At 41.5% G+C, this 22,919-nt stretch overlaps 1 protein-coding gene and 1 pseudogene across 1 annotated transcript in view; one reads left to right on the forward strand and one right to left on the reverse strand.

Annotated features, from left to right (window-relative positions):
- Window positions 1-22,919, forward strand: part of LOC145399806 (uncharacterized) — a 256,576-nt gene that overhangs the window by 28,504 nt on the left and 205,153 nt on the right. The gene's annotated exons all lie outside the window — the stretch shown is intronic.
- On the reverse strand, window positions 11,775-11,893 carry LOC145399898 (5S ribosomal RNA; annotated as a pseudogene).

A 22,919-nucleotide genomic window follows, 5' to 3' on the forward strand; every position in this document is an offset into this window, starting at 1 on the left:
ATAAATGCAAAGGAACCAGAGAGTGAGGTTTTAGAGGTAAGTATGGAAAATACAGTACAATATGAAACATTCTGGGTACTTACAACAAGTCCCTGGCCATCTCAGTGAATAACCTGCCTCCTCTCAGACTCTGACAGTAAAAAGGTGCACCTGAAGCACCTGCAGTAATCAAATCTTGCACTGAACTTAGTCATTTGCATTCTGAATTCTATTTTCTTAACACTGTGCACTCTGTTCTCACCTGCGCTCCATTGTACCTTAATGAAATCGGTGTTGCACTCTGCACCTACGTCTTTGCACTGAAAATTCTAATTTCTTAACACTGCGCACTGTGTTCCTACTTGCGCTCCATTGTACCTTCATGAAATCAGTGTTGCACTCTGCACTTAGGTCTTTGCACTCAGAATTCTAATTTCTTAACACTGCGCACAGTTCTTTTCGCTGGACAACACTGTAAATTCCCGTGTGGTCTAGTGGCGAATTCTTGCTGTTTATTCACTGTCAGAGTCTGAGAGTAGCTGATTCAGTTGGCCTAGGGACGCATCGCTGGGACATGGTGATGGACTACCCACTGCAGATGACTCTGAAGAGAGGTGCAAACTCACATCCAGTGGCAATTTCACCGTGGCTGATGTCCTGGGCTGTGGCTCAGAGGATGAAGGCCTGTCTTAGGGAGGCTGTGATGTGGAGCCAGGGCTAGGCACAGCGGGGGTCACAAGTCTGAAAAAGCACTCAATGGTTGATTGACGGAAGGAACAACGAATTTGCCGATGAATGATGCGCTGCCTGAAAGCGCTCACTTCCTCCACTAGTCCCGAGGGCCCCATCTCCCTGTCACAGTCCGGGTGTTCCAGGTAGTCAAGAACGAACTCGACGTGCTCCCAGAGTGCGCTCAGCTTGGGGATGGCTGGAGTAGTGGCACGCTGAGAGGAGTCCGCATCATTGTCACTATCCTCGTCGGAATCTTCAAGCTGGGTACTGTACCTGCAACTGAAGATGCGATCTTGATGTCAGACATGATCTGATACCCAGGATCGTCCTTGTCGTCATCCAACCACTCACGCACATTGTGCACATCGCCTTCGTCGCCATGTGCACGAAGACGTGTATGGAAGTCATCCACGTCGAAACCTAGAAAATCGTGCATCACATCGGCTCCGAGAAGCAGACGAGACCAACCATTTTCCAGAGTCTTGACAGGGACTTCCTTTCATGCACTGGCCCAGTTGTAGATTACAGACGATGTTGTAGCGGCGAAGATTTTCCAAAGTCTGCTGGCTTCGCGTGTCCCATCCCTCCCTGCGCTCGTCATCGTCCTTGAGAACATCCATCACCTCGTCCAGGAACTTCCGACGGTACAACCTCTTCGTTGCAACAATGACTCCTTGGTCCATTGGTTGGATGAGAGCAGTCATATTAGGTGGCAAAAAAATGCACCTAATGCGGCCATTCTCAGCCACCAACTCCTTGTCAGACGGATGTGCTGGTGCATTGTCCAAGAGAAGGAGGGTCTTTACCTGGTTGCACGGGATTCCCAGTTTCTCCATCTGGTAATGGACGACCTCCTTCATGAAATGGCAGTGGAAAGCAGTCTTTGAAGGTCTGGGCTGTGAACCAAGCCTTCACAGAATGGTACGAAACGACAGGAAGGACATGCATCACCCCACGAAGACACCGAGGCTGCTTTGCACGGCCAACAATAATGGGCTTGAGCCAGCGCTTGCCATTAGCATTGGCACAACACAAAGCAGATATCCGTTGCATGCAAAGCTTGTGGCCAGGTACATGCTTCTCTGTCTCCTCGGCTACAGTATTCGTTGGCATAGAACGATAGAAGTGACCAGTTTTGTCAGCATTGTAGACTTGACCGAGAGTGAGGCCTTCCCTGTCAATCAAGCCCTTCACCTTCTGCCGAAACTCCTCTACTCCCTCCTCGTTGGCGTCCAAAGCATCGCCATGGGCCTTACGGTTGGTAAGGCCATGCTGTAACTTGAAAGCGAAAAGCCAACCCTCGGATGCCTTGAAGTCTGGGGCGTCGTGTAACCTTGCGAACTTCTCAGCAGCAGCCTTCAGCTCCATTCCACGCATCAGCACACCAGCAGCACGTTGTTGACGATACCAAATCAGCGTGGAGCGGTCGATGTCTGCAAACCTGGGAGGGTACATAACCTTCCTCTCCACGTTGCGTTTGGTCTTCGATGCGAAGTCAGTCGTGTACTGGGTAAGCTTGTCGCGGGATTTCTTGATATCAAACAATGTAGACCGGACCAGGTTGAATTCACGGAGGATGCGTGAGGTCGACCATCCCTCGTCCACCATGTCCAATATCTCCCTCTTCTTCTCTAGAGTCAGAACCACTCGTTTCCTCTTCTCGGGCAGCGGGGCCATCATCACATACACGAAGAAGAGGCAGGAGATGAACAGCAGAGCCAGCAGCAGGTAGGGAACCACCACAAAGGCGAGCACGTGGGTGGCCATGGTGACAAGCGTGCACTCATGATGAAGTACAGGCGGGAAATGGGGAGGAAGCAGAGTCCCCCCATCGGTGGAAGTACACGACAAAACACAGCTGGTCCGCGCTACATGGCAAGTTCAAATTACAGGGGGGGAATGTTTGGATTTTTAATTTTTTTTTTACGTTTTGGGGGCAATTTGGGGGTTATGAAGTCCCGGGCCGAAAATGTCCGGACATTGGGGTGTCTGGGAATTGGGCGTCCAAATATTACAGGGACTAATGTATATATATATATATATATATATATATATATATATATATATATATATACATGTATATACAGTAATCTATATATATATATATGTATATACAGTAATCCATCTATATATATATGTATATACAGTAATCCATCTATCTATCTATTGCCAGACGCCTCAATCCCGTTTGGGGTGGCCACAAACAAATCGCCTCCAAGTCGCCCTGTCCCCCGCCATTTCACTGCCCTGCTCCCAACTCACACCCCCCTCTCTCATATACCTCTCCACCCCATCCCTCCATCTCATCCTCGGCCTCCCCCTCCCTCTTCCCCCCTCCACCTCACTCACATACACTCTCTTCGTCAGTCTTTCACCCTCCATCCTCTCCACATGGCCAAACCACCTCAGTGTGTTCCTCATAACGCTTCCTATCACATCCACATCAACTCCATAGCACTCCTTTATATCCTCATTCGTCAGCCTGTCTCTCCATGTGACTCCACAGGCTCCTCTTAAATAACTCATTTCCACTGCTCTCACTCTTGACTTGTGTCCTTCCAACAACGTCCAAGCTTCACTTCCATACATTAGAGTTGGTATCTCAATACTGTCATGTAGTAACTTTTTCACTTCCATGCTCACTTCCCCTTTTCTTATCACTGCTTTCAAAGAACCAGCAACCTTTCTTCCCTGCTGTACCCTTTCAAGCACCTCACCCTCCAAACCTCCATCCTTACTCATCACACTACCCAAGTACTTAAACATACTCACATTTTCCAATTCCTCACCATCCAACCTCGCTGTACATTCACTGACTTCACCTCTCTCAAAGACCATCACTTTACTCTTCCCCACATTCACCTTTAGATTCCGTTTCTCACACTCCCAAACTCATCCACCAAGCCTTGCAGCTCCCCTTCGTCTTCACTCAACAACACAGCATCATCCGCAAACAACAGCACAGGGAGTTTCCAAACACTATCCTCTCTCACCAGGGCCACTCCAACATCCACTACCCTACCTTGTACCTCCCTTATTACCCCGTCCATGTACAGATTGAACAACCATGGAGACATGACACATCCCTGTTTCAACCCAACTTTCAAAGAGAAAAATTCACTTAGTTCACCATCCACACGCACTGCAGCCTTCGCACCATCGTACATACTCTTCACAGCATTCAAGAACTTCCCATCTACTCCATATATTCTTAACACTTTCCACAATCCTTGTCTATCCACCCTGTCATATGCTTTCTCCAAATCCATGAAAGCCGTATACAACTTCTTTCCCTTCTCTAGAAACTTTTCCACTAAAGATCTAAGAATGAATATCTGATCTACACAACCTCTTCCCTTCCTAAAGCCTCCCTGTTCTTCTCCAACTAATTTCTCTGTTCTTTCTCTAACTCTGTCAATAAGTATCCTACCATACACTTTTCCTATTATACTAAGAAGACAAATACCCCTATGATTACCACACACTTCTTTTTCCCCTTTTCCTTTGTACAAGGGAATAATTATACCTGACTTCCAATCCTCCGGGACTCTACCTTCCTCCCAGGCCAATCTGCACATCTTCCACATCCATTCTACTACTATCTCTCCCCCATGCTTCAGCATTTCACCACACACTCCATCAGTTCCTGGGGCTTTCCCCGATTTAACTTTCTTCATTGCTTCCACAACTTCTATCCTGCTGATTTCTTCCTGTCTTCTCACCTCCCTCTTTCTCCCAGCCATTCCCCAGCCACTTACACTCGCATTACTTCCATCCTCTACGTTCAACAATTCCTTAAAGTGTTCTCTCCATTTGCTCACTTTTTCTCCCTTCTCCACTAGTAATCTACCATTTTTATCTTTCACTCCCCTGCTAACTTCACTTCCACCCTGTCTTACTCTTTTCACCTCTTTCCAGAACATTTTCTTACAGTCCCTCCACTTTACACTCAAATTCCTTCCAAATTCCTCATCCACTCTCTTCTTACTCTCTCTTACTAATCTTTTCACCTCTCTCTTTCTTTCTACATATAACTCTCTCTTCCGCCTCTCAACTTCTTCCACGCCCCTATTTCTCATCCATTCATTGTATGCTTTCTTCTTTTTTGCCACAGCCTGTTTCACCTCTTCCGTCCACCACGCTGTTCCTTGCACCCCCCTCCGTCTTGTCTTCCTTCCACACACCACATCACATACTGCACATATTTCTTCTGTAAATATCCTACACACACCTTCCATGTCTTCCATCTGCTCCAATTCATATTTGCCCAATCGTTCCTCCACTTCTCTCTTATACTCTGCCTTTTTCTCATCCTCTTGTAACCTTTCCACTCTCCTTGCAACTACTCCTTCCTCTCGTCTTTCCCTTCTTCTATTTCTCCATTCTAATTGGACCTTGATTCTGGCCACCACCAAGTAGTGGTCAGAAAGTCCACTCCCCCAACCTCTATAAACTCTTGCATCCATTACACATCATCGTATCCTTTCATCCACATACACATAATCAGTCATTGCCTTCCTTTCATTCAGTTCACCACCCACCCTTCTCATCACTCGCCATGTATACCTGTGGATCATTTTATGCCTGAAGAGGGTATTGGCTGTCACCAACCCCCTCCCAGCACAAATGTCCACTAACGCACTCCCATTCTCATCTATCTCAGCAGGCACACCCCACTCACCAACTATTCCATCCACCTTCACATTCCCAACTTTACCATTCATATCACCAATCAAAAACACTCTCTCATTTCTTCCAAACTTTTTCATGCACACTTCTACATTTGTCCAGAACTCTTCTCTCACTCTTCTAGCACGATCTTGCGTTGGCGCATACACACACACAGTCGTCCACATTTGTATTCCAACTTTCAACTTTACCCACACAATCCTTGACCCAACTGATCCATACTGTCTGATGCTCCTCTTCCATCTTTTACTCACAAGAATACATACTCCTTCCTTTGCCCTCTCATTCTCACTTACTCCTGCACATATACCCCATCCATACTCCCATTCTCTCACACTTTCTCCTCTCCATTTTGTTTCAGTTATTCCACATACATCCACTTTCGCACCCTCAAGCACCTGGACAATCTCTCTCTCTTTCACCTCATCATTCACTCCTCTTACATTCCAAGTACCCATTACCAAGTCCTTTGTCCGGTCCTGGGTTGTCATCGTTTGGTTAGTCCTTGTCCGAGGCTTATTGTTTGTTTTTTTAGTTAGTTGTTTTCCGGGGAGGGGCACTAACCCTCCGCGAACCCTTTTAGTCGCCTTTTACGACAAGCAGGGATACTGGGGGAGTATTCTTGAAAAAAAACCCTACCCCCAGGGGGGGGGAAAAAAAGTAAAAGTCCTATTATTCGGCATCTATGGGACCGGGATGATGCCGAGATATTGGATTTGCCGAATAATAAAAAAAGCCTACCCACTCAGTACCTTAAATATATTGGTGAACGCTGTCATCACCACTTATGGTAGTACAACTGAGTTTGGAGAGAGTACTGTATACTGTACAGTACTGCAATCAATACAGTACTATATCTGGATCTGAAATATATATACAGTATAAATTAGTGAACATATACAGTACAAGTGTAATGACACAGTAGGCCTACAAGTCAGATAACACTTCCTGGATGGCCGAAATGATATGGAATATTACCTACCAGCTCAGTACATCACTTGTATTGGTGAACTCATCGCTACTTATATTATTACAAATATGTTTGGAGTGAATACTGTATACAGTACTTTTTCCAAACACAAAATAAAATAGTCAGAAAATTACATAAAATAAAGTGAAGGAATATGAAGTGGTAAGGTCTTTCTGATGAAAGTTAAACGTACATTTACAGCCGTTTTCTCAGTCGCCTAAGCACCCGAATCGGGCACCTGCTCCCGAGCCTCGGACCCCAGCACCCGATAACTGAGATTGGTTTTCTCAGTCAATGAATTTCTCGGGTGCAAGCGCCCGAGCCTCGGAACCTAGCGCCTGAGTGACCAGCACTGAGCTGGCAATACTGACCAGGGCCGCCTGTGGTAGTTAGCAGTACTTTACTACCAAATAGTGACCAGTCATATTTAATTTTGCATAAATATAGGTATATTATATTTTGGGTAGTTTTTTGTGTGGCCAAAATAATTTTAAAAGTGTGTTTTGAATGATTGGTCAGCAAGAGGAGTCAAGGTCACTCACTTACGGAACATTTACCCACCTTACCAATGGTTTAAGGCATCTTAATTAAGGCAGGAAACATGATTTGGTATTGTTTTAATCATATATCTAAATGTACAATTGGTACATATTACTTTTTCCAACCGCCTGCAGTGGTGACTTGCAGCCAAGGCAGACGATGGAGTTGGTTTGTTGATGATAGCTAGTATTATTGTGGCTGCACCATAGTCTTGTAAAACATTTGAGAGTACAAATTTTTAACAATACTCTGCACCAAAACATCGAAATACTATGTACTGACGTTACCCAGTACATACCACACGTATTTCCATATATTATTTTTAAAAATAAACAAATTTTACAGCGGCCTGCCCAGCTCGGACGGTGTACCCTGCCCGATTAACAGTCGGGTGCTTCCACCCGATTGTTCCAATAATGGCCGTGTCACAGGCCTCGGAAATGCCACTGAGAAAACCAAATCGTTCTCGGGAGCTAGCAGATGACCTCGGGTGTGCAGTCCGAGGCGACTGAGAAAATGGCGGTTAGCACTCATTCTTTTGTTCGCTTTTTTTGTTTACATGTGAAAGGGAGAGTATTGATGCAAATAGTAATGTACTCCATTAACCCCTTAATAACCTCCGGCATTGAACAACCCTTTACAGTACCGATGTCAGTGATGTCAAGTTAGTGAGCTATGAAAAAACTGTGAACAATTATGGGAAGGGAACGAAGGTCACTGGTATGTTTACACGACTCTACGTTACGATTCCAAGCAGTCAGGGGGTCGGTTAATCTCAGATGTTTTCGCCCATTTGGTAAATACATTGTAACTTCGTAATTTCTCCTGTGAATCATAGCAAATCTTAGCATGGGTTTAAGAAGCTAAATAACACATTGCTAGGAGCGCCAGACGATTATCTTCACATCTTTAAGAAAATGGAAGAAATTTAAACCCCTCTTTGAGTACGTAAAGTTTTTTCCGTTCTTCTGAAATCTATTTTTCTTAAAGATGTGAAGATAATCGTCTGGCTCATCTAGCAATGTGTTATTTAGCTTCCTAAACCCATACTATGATATCGCTATGAGTCACGGAAAACTTGATAAAGTTACGATGTATTTACCAAATGAGCAAAAACATCTGAGATTAACCGACCACCTGACTGCTTGGAATCGTAGCATAGAGTCGTGTAAACATACCAGTGACCTTCGTTCCCTCCCCACAATTGTTCAGTTTTCTTTATAGCTCACACTAACTGGACATCACTGACATCGGTACTGTAAAGGGTTGTTCAGTGCCGGAGGTTATTAAGGGGTTAATGGGATACATTACTGTTTGCATCAATACTCTCTCTTTCACATTAAACACAAAAATGAACAAAAGAATGACCGCTAAATGTACGTTTAACTTTCATCAGAAAGACCTTAGCAATTCATATTCCTCCAGTTAATTTTTAAGTATTTTTCTGACTTTAGGTTAGGTTAGGTATGGTTAAATTATTAGGTACAGTTAAACTCGGTTAGGCTAGGTTTAGTTAAACAGGACAGTCCCTTCCACCATTATGCTGAGGAATAAAAATACTGTACTAGAGTTGTTACAGCCGTACAGCTAAAAACAATGGGGAAACTGATTTAACGCAACATTTATTTATGGGTAATGCATTACAGTATCAATGGTTCATGGGCTACGCAATTACTGGTATATGTCATTTTCAGGAAGGCGTCAAGAATGAAAGAATTTCAAGAATTAGCGAGGGGGCTTGGAACGTCTATCTATCTATTGCCAGACACTTGGAACGTAACCTCGCTAATTTGGTGGGGGTGGTTATTGTACTGTATGATACTGTGCGATATTGTAATCAATACAGTACTAAACCTGAATCTGAAAAAAATATAGAAATTAGTGAACATACAGAAGTGTAATGAAACATTAGGCCTACAAGTCACATATAACACTTCCTGGACTGCCGAGATGATTCCAGACATCTGCTGAACAATCAATGATTTTCGTAAATGGGACTATTTCTCAAAACTGCCGAAATGTCGGATCTACTGAATAATCAGCTGCCGAATAATAGGACTTTTACTGTGTGTGTGTGTGTATATATATATATATATATATATATATATATATATATATATATATATAAGTAATCCCTCTAATATCCGAACGCCCAATATCCGAACATCCCCACTAACCGGACATAATCCTCCTGGGATCCAATATTCCCAAAATGGGCCAAAAACCGCAAAAAATTTGAAAAAAATCTGACTTTTTTTCCCTCCCATAATTTGAAATTCCCGCCTGGCGCCGAACAGCTGTTACACCATGGTCCCTTCACCCCTTCCTTCCTCCCCCTCCCCCCTCCCCTGTCAGGGTTACCATATGGTATTTTTCATTACCAAGTGTGGGCCAATTTGGTAAGGTAAAATTCGTTTGGTAATGAATTAGAATAATGCATTACCAAATGGATTTTTCACATGTATGAGGATACACAGGATGGAGATGGTGGATTGTTTGCTCTCTCTGATTAATCTGCTACCCTACATAGTGTGAAAATAATCAACATGGTGTTAGTTATAAGGAGAGTGATTACATATATTTCCACTTGTATATATAATTAGTGAAGAATATATGCTAGCTTTACGAATTTGGTAATGAAAAGTTAAATTTGGTAATGAAAGTTGAGGAGATTGGTAATGTGGCTGTTGCGATCTGGCAACTCTGTTACCCCACCAACATCAACAGTCACAGCTTAACTCCGATGGAGAGCAGATACTCATAACAGTGCAAGCCACAGGTGCTTGTTTTTTTGTGAATAAACAGTGAATAAACTGCAATACCTTGCCACTAGAACACACAGGAATTTACAGTGTTGTGCAGTGTTAAGAAATTAGAATTTAGAGTGCAGAGGATTAACTGTGGACTGCAAACTGGCGGTTCAAACCAGTCCAGGAGCAAGGGACTTGTAAGTACTCAGAATGTTTAATATTGTATAAACTCACCTCTAAAACCTCATTTTATGGTTCTTTTGCATTTATTTCAGTCTTTTATGTCCCTTATTGGTGTGATTTGGGTCTTAAATAGGTGCAATGCATGTCCAGAGGGAGTTGTATAGGTGTTTTTCAGAGTTAGGGTCCATAAGTACAAGTCCATAAGCTGGGGCCCAATATCCAGACAGGACCACTATCCGGACCTGCCTATGGCTCTATTACGTCGGATATTGGAGGGATTACTGTATACATATATATACAGTACAGTACAGTATATATATACAATATATATATATATATATATATATATATATATATATATACAGTACAGTACAGTATATATATATATATATATATATATATATATATATATAGGCTGGTCAGTGGGAAACCAGATCTTGCACAAGAAGAGAAACACCAAAGCAGCAACGAACAGCATCTTTATTTGTAGTACCAACGTTTCGGCACAGAGACTATGCCATTTCCAAGGTTTACTGAAAGTTAAGAAAAGTGTGTAACACAGAATGAAAAACATATTACTTGTATATAAATTATTAAAACACTGAAAATTTATGCTATGTACAATGGGCAGGCTGATGCATTATTATTTGATTTGGGGGCATATTTCTTGATGTAAAGTGACTCTAAAATCCTAATGTTGGCACTGCAACATGAATCCAAGATATTAAAATAATCTTTTTTTGGAGGCACATCACACTCTAACAAGTGTTCCCTTACTGCAGAGTGAGGAGGGACTAGCAGAGGGCGACCAGTCCTGCTCGGGACTTGGTATTAGTTATTTTAGTTATTGTTGTCATAAATTCAAGATAAACGCCATCAAAACCTTGCTTCATAGAGCTTATAATCTAACTTCAACCTATGACAGATTTCATCATCATCATCATCCGGACCTCCTTTCCCACCCAAGGGCAGGGTGACAGATTTCACAATGAAAAAAAAATTTTTAAATTTTTTTCTTAACAAATGGCTTTCTGACACATATTTTTGATAATTTAGTCTGCAAATTTTTGAATATGAGGTACCAGCAAAAGCCTGTGGTTCATTCGGTTCCAAAGCAATGTATGTTCTTTAAACTGCCCTATTTAGGCGATGCTACCTCGGAGATGAAACATCGCCTATGTAATAAATTAAGTTCTTTCTACGCTCAGATTGACTTTAAATTTGTATTTGTCAATAATTTTAGAATAGGTTCATTTTTTAAATTCAAGAACCGCCTGCCGACAGACCTAAGGTCGTCTGTCATTTATAAGTTCACCAGCCCCAGTTGCCAGACGGAGTATATAGGCAGCACAGTGCGAGCCTATAAAAGCAGGACAGATGAACACTTGGGCCAGTCGAGCAGGACCGGTTGCCCTCTGCTAGTCCCTCCTCACTCTGCAGTAAGGGAACACTTGTTAGAGTGTGATGTGCCTCCAAAAAAAGATTATTTTAATATCTTGGATTCATGTTGCAGTGCCAACATTAGGATTTTAGAGTCACTTTACATCAAGAAATATGCCCCCAAATCAAATAATAATGCATCAGCCTGCCCATTGTACATAGCATAAATTTTCAGTGTTTTAATAATTTATATACAAGTAATATGTTTTTCATTCAGTGTTACACACTTTTCTTAACTTTCAATAAACCTTGAAAATGGCATAGTCTCTGTGCCGAAACGTTGGTACTACAAATAAAGATGCTGTTCGTTGCTGCTTTGGAGTTTCTCTTCTTCTATATATATATATATATATATATATATATATATATATATATTTTCATTCATTCATTGCCAGACGCCATGTATCCCAAACGGGGTGGCCAAGGGCTTAGAGTTAATTGTTTTACAGGGAGGGGCACTAATCCTCCACCAACCCCACTTGACGTAGGGATGCCAACAGCATCTGGTGTTCCCAGGCGGTCACCCATCCAAGTACTAACCAGACCCAACGTTGCTTAACTTCGCTGATCGGACGGGAAGTCGTCTACTCAACGTGGTCTATATATATATATATATATACACATATATATATACAGTGTATATATATATATATATATATATATATATATATATATATATATATGTATATATATATATATATATATATATATATATATATATATCTATATATCTATCTATTGCCAGACGCCTCAATCCCGTTTCGGGTGGCCACAAACAAATCGCCTCCAAGTCGCCCTGTCCCCCGCCATTTCACTGCCCTGCTCCCAACTCACACCCCTCTCTCATATACCTCTCCACTCCATCCCTCCATCTCATCCTCGGCCTTCCCTCCCTCTTCCCCCTCCACCTCACTCACATACACTCTCTTCGTCAGTCTTTCACCCTCCATCCTCTCCACATGGCCAAACCACCTCAGTGTGTTCCTCATAACGCTTCCTATCACATCCACATCCACACCACAACGCTCCTTTATATCCTCATTCGTCAGCCTGTCTCTCCACGTGACTCCACAGGCTCCTCTTAAATAACTCATTTCCACTGCTCTCACTCTTGACTTGTGTCCTTCCAACAATGTCCAAGTTTCACTTCCGTACGTTAGAGTTGGTATCACAATACTGTCATGTAGTAACTTTTTCACTTCCATGCTCACTTCCCTGTTTCTTATCACTGCTTTCAAGGAACCAGCAACCTTTCTTCCCTGCTGTACCCTTTCAAGCACTTCACCCTCCAAACCTCCATCCTTACTCATCACACTACCCAAATACTTAAATGTACTCACATTTTCCAATTCCTTACCCTCCAACCTCGCTGTACATTCACTAACTTCACCTCTCTCAAAGACCATCACTTTACTCTTCCCTACATTCACCTTTAGGTTCCGTTTCTTACACACTTTCTCAAACTCATCCACCAAGCCTTGCAGCTCCCCTTCGTCTTCACTCAACAACACAGTATCATCTGCAAACAACAGTACAGGGAGTTTCCAAACACTATCCTCTCTCACCAGGGCCACTCCAACATCCACTACCCTACCTTGTACCTCTTTTATTACCCCATCCATGTACAGATTGAACAACCATGGAGACATGACACATCCCTGTTTCAAACCAACTTTCAAAGAGAAAAATTCACTTAGTTCACCATCCACACGCACTGCAGCCATCGCACCATCGTACATACTCTTCACAGCATTCAACAACTTCCCATCTACTCCATATATTCTTAACACTTTCCACAATCCTTGTCTATCCACCCTGTCATATGCTTTCTCCAAATCCATGAAAGCCGCATACAACTTCTTTCCCTTCTCTAGAAACTTTTCCACTAAAGATCTAAGAATGAATATCTGATCTACACAACCTCTTCCCTTCCTAAAGCCTCCCTGTTCTTCTCCAACTAATTTCTCTGTTCTTTCTCTAACTCTGTCTATAAGTATCCTACCATACACTTTTCCTATTATACTAAGAAGACAAATGCCGCTATGATTACCACACACTTCTTTTTCCCCTTTTCCTTTGTACAAGGGAATAATTATACCTGACTTCCAATCCTCCGGGACTCTACCTTCCTCCCAGGCCAATCTGCACATCTTCCACATCCATTCTACTACTATCTCTCCCCCATGCTTCAGCATTTCACCACACACTCCATCAGTTCCTGGGGCTTTCCCCGATTTTACTTTCTTCATTGCTTCCACAACTTCTATCCTATATATATATATACAGTATATGTATATATATATATATATATATATATATATATATATATATACAGTATATATATATATACAGTATATATATGTTCAGTATTTCCTCATATTTCGATGCCTCGTTTTTCGCGCAAGAAAAAGGTTTCCGAGTTTTACACTTCACAAGTTTCCCCGCACTTCGATGCTCCCAGTCGGCAGCCGACACTCAGCAGACGATGCATGCTGATGCTCAGTCTAGGCACTGTCCATTTTTCTGTGCAACTGTTTTCCATGATCTTTATACAGCAGGTCCAGCGGGGCAGTAGCCATCTATCTTTCTATTCTTTCTATTGCCAGACACCATAATCCTGTACGGGGTGGCCATTTGACTCTGAGTTATTTGTTTTACAGGGAGGGGACATACTTGAGTTTTTTTATTGTTTATGATCATGACTTATTATCTTCAGCCGTATCGTGCTACTGTTTCATAATGAAGAATCATTACATGTTTCTCGTAACACTATTTATTTTTGTTTTGATGGACAAATACATGATGTGGATGTAAAATAAAGCTTATTGATATTTAAGGAAAGAAAGAATAATAACCGTCCCAATACAGAGATGATAGACTCAGCCCACCAGTTTTTGATTCTGTTTGACTATATTACCGCCTCTCTTCCTTGTAGCGGTGAGTAAAATAATGTTGTTGTAATTTCTTCCTTCCTTTTAGTGACAAAGAGAGCACATAAAATGACTGAGATCACCGAGGTTTAGTAGACCGACTTTGATGTCGAAAATTAAATAATCTGGTGAAAAGTGGCAGTTTTTCCTTGGTTAGTGACATCGGGAACTAGCCCATGCACCCTCACACACCTTCACCTGCCACTCAAGCCAGTCTCCACTTTATTTCTGATAAGGATTTTTGGTGTTGCAGCTCTTTATAACAGTTTTAATGTCTTTTCAGGTGCATGTTTATTGCGTTATGCTGTTTTAGCACTAGTAAACACTTCATTTAATTTTGGGTAGGGCCTGTTTGGTGTTATAGTACTTTCTGATAGGGTAGGTACATGCCCCGGCAGAACGCTCCTCCATTTTTCCCATTGATTCTTAACTTCACACTTTGACATTTCACGTTTCGTGAGGTTTTGGTGGAACATTCAACCTGCAAGAAATGAGGATAAACTGTATGTATATATATATATATATATATATATATATATATATATATATATATACAGTAATCCCTCCAATATCCGATGTAATAGAGCCAAAAGCATGTCCGGATAGTGATCCTGTCCGGATATTGGGCCCCAGCCTCCTGGACTTGTACTTATGGACCCTAACTCAGAAAAACACCTATACAACTCCCTCTGGACATGCATTGCACCTATTTAAGACCCAAATCACACCAATAAGGGACATAAATGACTGAAATAAATGCAAAAGAACCATAAAATGAGGTTTTAGAGGTGAGTTTATACAATATTAAACATTCTGAGTACTTACAAGTCCCTGGCTCCTGGACTGGTTTGAACCGCCAGTTTGCGGTCCACAGTTAATTCTCTGCACTCTAAATTCTAATTTCTTAACACTGCACAACACTGTAAATTCCCGTGTGATCTAGTGGCGAGGTATTGCAGTTTATTCACTGTTTATTCACAAAAAACAAGCACCTGTGGCTTGCACTGCTATAAATATCTGCTCTCAATCGGAGTTAGGCTGTGACTGTTGATGTTGGCGGGGTAACAGAGTTGCCAGATCGCAACGGCCACATTACCAAACTCCTCAATTTTCATTACCATTTTTAATTTTCATTACCAAATTCGTAAAGCTAGCATCTATTCTTCACTAATTATATACACAAGTGGAAGTACATGTAATCACTCTTCTTATAAGTAACAGCATGTTGATTATTATCACGCTATATAGGCTACCAAATTAATCAGAGAGAGCAAACAATCCACCATCTCCATCCTGTGTATCCTCATACATGTGAAAAATCCATTTGGTAATGCATTATTCTGATTCATTACCAAACGAATTTTTCATTACCAAATTGGCCCACACTTGGTAATGAAAAATACCAAATGGTAACCCTGACAGGGGAGGGGGGAGGGGGGAGGAAGGAAGGGGTGAAGGGACCATGGTGTAACAGCTGTTCGGCACCATGCGGCAATTTCAAATTATGGGTGGGAAAAAAGTCAGATTTTTTTCGAATTTTTTGTGGTTTTTGGCCCATTTTGGGAATATTGGATCCTGGGACGATTATGTCCGGTTAGTGGGGATGTTCGGATATTGGGGATTCGGATATTAGAGGGATTACTGTATATTTATGCAGTAATACCTCAGTATACGATACCCCTAGATGCGATACCTTGGCTTAACGATGGGGGTTGAAATACCACCATACTCCACTTAACGATGGCCAAACTCTGGTATAACGATGGGTGTTTATTTTTTTTTTATAGTGATTTTCTATCTATCTATCTATTGGCAGACGCCTCAATCCCATTTGGGGTGGCCATAAACAAATCGCCTCCAAGTCGCCCTGTCCCCCGCCATTTCACTGCCCTGCTCCCAACTCACACCCCCCTCTCTAATATACCTCTCCACCCCATCCCTCCATCTCATCCTCGGCCTCCCCCTCCCTCTTCCCCCCCTCCACCTCACTCACATACACTCTCTTCGTCAGTCTTTCACCCTCCGTCCTCTCCACATGGCCAGACCACCTCAGTGTGTTCCTCATAACGCTTCCTATCACATCCACATCAACACCACAACGCTCCTTTATATCCTCATTCGTCAGCCTGTCTCTCCACGTGACTCCACAGGCTTCTCTTAAATAACTCATTTCCACTGCTGTCACTCTTGACTTGTGTCCTTCCAACAATGTCCAAGCTTCACTTCCGTATGTTAGGGTTGGTATCACAATACTGTCATGTAGTAACTTTTTCACTTCCATGCTCACTTCCCTGTTTCTTATCACTGCTTTCAAAGAACCAGCAACCTTTCTTCCCTGCTGTACCCTTTCAAGCACTTCACCCTCCAAACCTCCATCCTTACTCATCACACTACCCAAGTACTTAAACCTACTCACATTTTCCAATTCCTCACCATCCAACCTCGCTGTACATTCACTAACTTCACCTCTCTCAAAGACCATCACTTTACTCTTCCCTACATTCACCTTTAGATTCCGTTTCTTACATACTCTCTCAAACTCATCCACCAAGCCTTGCAGCTCCCCTTCGTCTTCACTCAACAACACAGTATCATCTGCAAACAACAGTACAGGGAGTTTCCAAACACTATCCTCTCTCACCAGGGCCACTCCAACATCCACTACCCTACCTTGTACCTCTTTTATTACCCCATCCATGTACAGATTGAACAACCATGGAGACATGACACATCCCTGTTTCAACCCAACTTTCAAAGAGAAAAATTCACTTAGTTCACCATCCACACGCACTGCAGCCATCGCACCATCGTACATACTCTTCACAGCATTCAACAACTTCCCATATTCTCCATATATTCTTAACACTTTCCACAATCCTTGTCTATCCACTCTGTCATATGCTTTCTCCAAATCCATGAAAGCCGTATACAACTTCGTTCCCTTCTCTAGAAATTATTTTGATTATATTTTAGTCTAAAATTGTGTGGTTAGGTTGACTTGTAAACTGTTTTTAAACAGATTAATGCATTTTAGCCATAGGTGGGGTGAACATTGTCATTTTGGGGTCCAGTTTACTAAGCCTGACTTTTGCAGACTTATATTTGACGATTTTCGTATTTTATTTGTTGGTTTTAGTTAGCTATTTACAGGTGTTAAGCGTAGTTTAGCTTCCTTGGCAGCTGTTAGGCCAAAAGATTGGCTTTAACCTTGTTTGAGGGCTCATTTGGCTGGGTTTTGGGCTTGGTTTGGGGGAAAACCCAAGGCTGGTAAATGCGCCACATTGCTTTGCATAAGTACCCCAATATATGATACCCCGCCTAACGATGGGGTTTTACCTAACCAATTACATTGTTAAACTGGAGTATGCCTGTGTGTATATATATATATATATATATATATATATATATATATATATATATATATATCTATAGATAGATAGATAGATATAGATATACTGTATATATATTGACAGGTACCTTAATCCCATAAGAGGTGGCCACAAATCGCCTCCATGTCGCCCTGTCCTTGGCCTCCCCCTCCCTCTCCCCCCCCTCCACCTCACCCACATACACTCTCCTCATCAGTCTCTCACTCTCCATCCTCTCCACATGTCCAAACCACCTCAGTGTGTTTCTCCTAATGCTTCCCATCACGTCCACATCCACACCACAATTCTCCTTCACTTCCTCATTTGTCAGTCTGTCTCTCCATGTGACTCCACATGCTCCTCTCAAATAACTTATTTCCACTGCCCTCACTCTTGACTTTTGTCCTTCCAACAAGGTCCAAGCTTCACTTCCATACGTTAGAGTCGGTACCACAATACTGCCATATAGTAGCTTTTTCACTTCCATGCGCACTTCCCTGTTTCTTATCACTGCCTTCAAGGAACCAGCACGCTTTCAAGCACTTCACCCTCTAAATTGCCATCCTTACTTATCACACTACCCAATTACTTAAATGGACTCACATTTTCCATTTCCTCCTCATCTAGCCTCACTGTACTGTACATTCACTGACTTCACTTCTCTCGAAGACCATAACTTTACTCTTCCTTACATTCACCTCTAGATTCCATTTCTTACACACTCTCCCAAACTTATCCACCAAGTCTTGCGGGTCCCCTTCGTCTTCGCTTAACAAAACAGTATCATCTGCAAACAGCAGTACAGGTAGTTTCCAAACACTGCCCTCTCGCACTAGGGCTGCTCCAACATCCACTGCCCTACCTTGTATCTCTTTTATAACCCCATCCATATACTGTACAGATTGAACAACCATGGAGACATGACACATCCTTGTTTCAATTCAACCTTCAAATAGAAAAATTCACTCAGTTCATTATCCACATGCCTTAGCATTCTCATACATACTCTTCATTGCCTTCAACAACTTCCCATCTACTCCATATATTCTTAATACTTTCTACAATCCTTGTCTATCCACCCTGTCATATATATATATATATATATATATATACAGTATATATATATATATATATATATATATATATATATATATATATATATATATATACTGTATATATATATATATATATATATATATATATATATATATATATATATATTTTTTGTTTCTGGTAGAGTCAGGATTCCTGGAGCTTGAATGATGAGTGAATGGAAGTGTGGCCTATTTGATTTTGGCAAGTTCGTGCTGGCTGGACGTTGCTACTCGTCACCCTGCCCTTGGGTGGGAAAGGAGGTCCGGATGATGATATATATATATATATATATATATATATATATATATATATATATATATATATACAGTAATCACTCCAATATCCGACGTAATAGAGCCATAGGTAGGTCCGGATATTGGGCCCCAGCTTATGGACTTGTACTTATGGACCCTGACTCAGAGAAACACCTATACAACTCCCTCTGGACATGCATAGCACCTATTTAAGACCCAAATCACACCAATAAGGCACATAAATGACTGAAATAAATGCAAAAGAAACATAAAATGAGGGTTTAGAAGTAGGTTCATACAATAATAAACATTCTGGTGACTGGCTCCTGGACTGGTACTTATGGACCCTAACCTAGCCTAACTCAGAAAAACACCTTCCTACTGCACATGCCTAGCTCCTAACACCCTATTCACACCAATAAAGGACATTAAAGAGTGAAATGAGGTAAGTATAGTATGGAAAAAAGTACAGTATGAAACATTCTTATGTCCGGATAATGGGGATGTTCGGATATTGGGCGTCCGGATATTAGAGTGATTACTTATATATATATATATATATATATATATATATATATATATATATATATAATACATCTCTGTATGAAACCAATCAAATACAGTAGGCTCGCACAGTGCGCAAGAGATTGGGTGGTCCACGACCTCGTGCACTGGGAATGTGCGTACTGGGAATACATAATCTTACGGGAATAATTATATATGTTCAGTACCCCCTCATATCTGGATTTTTTTGTCCCTTAGAGACATAATAAAGGTCATGTTTTTCAGACATTGTACTAAAGCTATAGCAACAATAACAAAAATATGGGTAGTCACCTTAACAATAGTAGACAACAGGCCTGATGACCTTAAATAACAGGGGTTCCGAGGCGCGGCAACACTTTTTTTTTTTTTTTTTTTTTTTTAGTAACAGAACGGAGGAAGGAAAAACAAATGGGGAAAAAAAAAATAATCCATACACCAGATTACTGGTGTCCTCTATTCATAAAATATCTGTAACAGTTAGACTTGAACAGTTGTGGGTTGAAATTTGGAGGAAAACAACTCTGGGGAAGCGAGTTCCAGAGAGATGCAGTTCGGGGAATGAAAGAATTCTGATAGGCAGAAGTTCTGCAATATGGTTGAGTGACAATCCAGTCATGAGCGCTACTAGATGCCCGTGTAGCACGAGGGAAGGCATGGAGAGGTGGCATCATGGACGCAACTTCGTCTGAGCATTTGCCAAAAAAATATCTGTAAAATAATGCAAGGGAGGCAACATTCCTTCTTACTTGCACGGGAGGTAGTTTATATGTAATGGCAGGGTTGTTAATGATTCTAACAGCTTTATTCTGAATTTTGTCTAGTTGTCTTAATGCAACCTCTCCACAACCATTCCACAAGGGTGAGCAATATTCAAGCTGAGAGCGCACATGACTCTTATAAATTATAGCTAACTGCTCATCGGCGAAGAAGTTACGGACTCTGTACGATAATCCAAGTTTCTTTGAGGCGGTTTTAGCAAGTGATCTGACATGAGAGGTCCAGCTGAGGGCACTGTTAAGTGAGACACCAAGAATTTCAATACTTTTGGAGATGGGAATATTAGTAGCACTGAAGGTAATGTACAAATCTGGCAATATCTGTCTATTAGTAAACTGTATATATTTAGTTTTACTAGCATTAAAAGAGACAAGGTTGTTTTGTCCCCATTCACTGATTGTAGCTAGATCTTGATTTATGGAGATGGCTGTACTGAGTTGAGAGGTAGAGATATTAGACTTTGTAAATGGATGTCTGAGTGTGAATGAACTATGTAGTTTTGAGTCATCTGCATATGAGTGAACGGGATTGTGAGTGACAGATAAGAGATCATTAATATGATCCAGAAATAGGGTTGGCGCCAGAACTGATCCCTGCGGCACGCCGGCGTTAATTGAGTGGAAATTCGAATAGACATCATCTACTTTTACTCTTATTTTCCTGTCACTAAGATAAGAAGAAATCAAAGGAACAAAAGACGTTAGTCCATAGCAAGGGAGTTTGGACAGCAGGGAACGGTGCCATACTCTGTCAAAAGCTTTAGAGATATCAAGAGCTACTGCATGAGTTTCTCCAAAAAGATCAATTGATTGATGGATGGTATGAGTTAAGAGATTAAGTATGTCAATGGTGGATCTTTCGTGGCGAAAACCGTATTGTCTATCACTAATTAAGTTGTTGGATTCAAGATGTTTAACAATATGCTTATTAATTAAAGTTTCAAATACCTTACCAAGAGAAGCTGTGACAGCTATTGGTCTGTAATTGGAGGGGTCAGACGAACTTCCTTTCTTCGGAACTGGGTGGATATTGGCTTCTTTCCATGAATTTGGGAATAAAGAAGTACGTATGCATAGTCTGAATAATTTGGCTGGGACAGAGGCAAGTTCAGGGGAACATTTTTTCAAAACAATTGGCGGAATTCCATCTGGGCCTGGAGCTTTGTTGGTAGGTAAATTGTCTAGGATGGATTTTACGAATCTTGTCTGTATTTTAAATGGGGCAATTTTGGGAGAATCAAGTTTCAGTACTGAGACATTCTGGCTGGTATTATCTATGGTAGAGTTTCTTGCAAAGGTACTAGCAAAGATATCTGCTTTCCCACGTGGGTCATTTGTAATATTGCCATCTGAAGATTTTAGTGGGGGAATGGAAGATGACTTGTTAAAGTTATTATTGAAAGAATTAAGAGTTGACCAGAATATTCTATTGTAATTAGGGTTGTTAAGTAGTTTTGATGCTTGCTTTTGAAGAAAGTTTGATTTAGATAGATTTAATACAGCTTTTGCATGATTTCTAGCAATTTTAAATTGGGAGAGTGATTCAGATGTTTTTTATTTTAAGTAAGAGTTATATGCTAATGACTTTTGGGCTGTTGCTCTGACACAATTGCCATCAAACCATTTTGGAGAGTTTGATCTTTTAGTGAATTGTTGACTTGGTATGAATAAATCCATACCAGCTAGTATTAAGTCGCAAATGTGGGACTGGGTAGAATTGGGATCACTAGAGAAGAAAGACTGCCATGGAACATCAGCAAGATAATATCTAAATCCATCCCAGTCTGCCCTGTCAAAGTGCCATCGGGTCACCCTGACAGGTTCGGAATGGGGAGGTGTAGGAGAGTTAACTAATGAGGCTTTGATGAGATTGTGGTCAGAGGATCCAAGTGGTGACAGTACCTCTATCCTGTATTGATCTGGATTATTTGTCAAGAATAAATCCAAGAGATGGGCATTATGGTCAGGATTATCAGGTATTCTGGTTGGTTGCTGTACCAACTGGGTGAGATTAAACGATTCCGCAAACAGCTCGCATTCTAGACCAGCGTCGTCAGTCCGGGCAGAATGCAATAACCATTCAACATTGTGTATGTTAAAATCACCCAAAATGGTAATTTCATTGCCAAGGGCAAGGTCAAGGTTACTCAACTGAGTGGATATGGAATCAAATACACTGGGTTCCGAAGAAGCATTGGGGGAACGATAAACTACACAGATATATTTGGTAATGTTTTGGCAATTTAATTTATATAATGAGTAATCAAAACTGGATGAAGTGAAGTTTAAAATAGTATCAACTGCATATTGGGATTTGATATAACAACAGGTGCCGCCCTTGTTTCGAAAGTTTGTAAGGAGATGGTAACCGGGATAACTTACAGCGCCGCACTCCCCACTGCACCTCCCCACCACACCAACACTTCCCTCCACAGACTCCTCTTGAGCACCTTCCCCAGGAGCATCAAAGTCACTCATTTCGACCATAAACCTTTCTAAGTCCAATGCTGACACTTCTGACATTGCATCCTCTTCATCCTCAACAGTAGAATGCCCGGGAATTTCTGCTCATCAACATGACGGCACGTGACGCGCTGTGTGAGGGGTGGTCGCGCACTGATAGAAAATGGCATTTTTGAGCCACTCCTTGCCTCTGCCTCGCATTCT

This window comes from Coenobita brevimanus, chromosome 50, assembly GCF_032717465.1.
Source record: "Coenobita brevimanus isolate Jiangsu-jjx chromosome 50, ASM3271746v2, whole genome shotgun sequence".
NCBI classification, from domain to species: domain Eukaryota; kingdom Metazoa; phylum Arthropoda; class Malacostraca; order Decapoda; family Coenobitidae; genus Coenobita; species Coenobita brevimanus.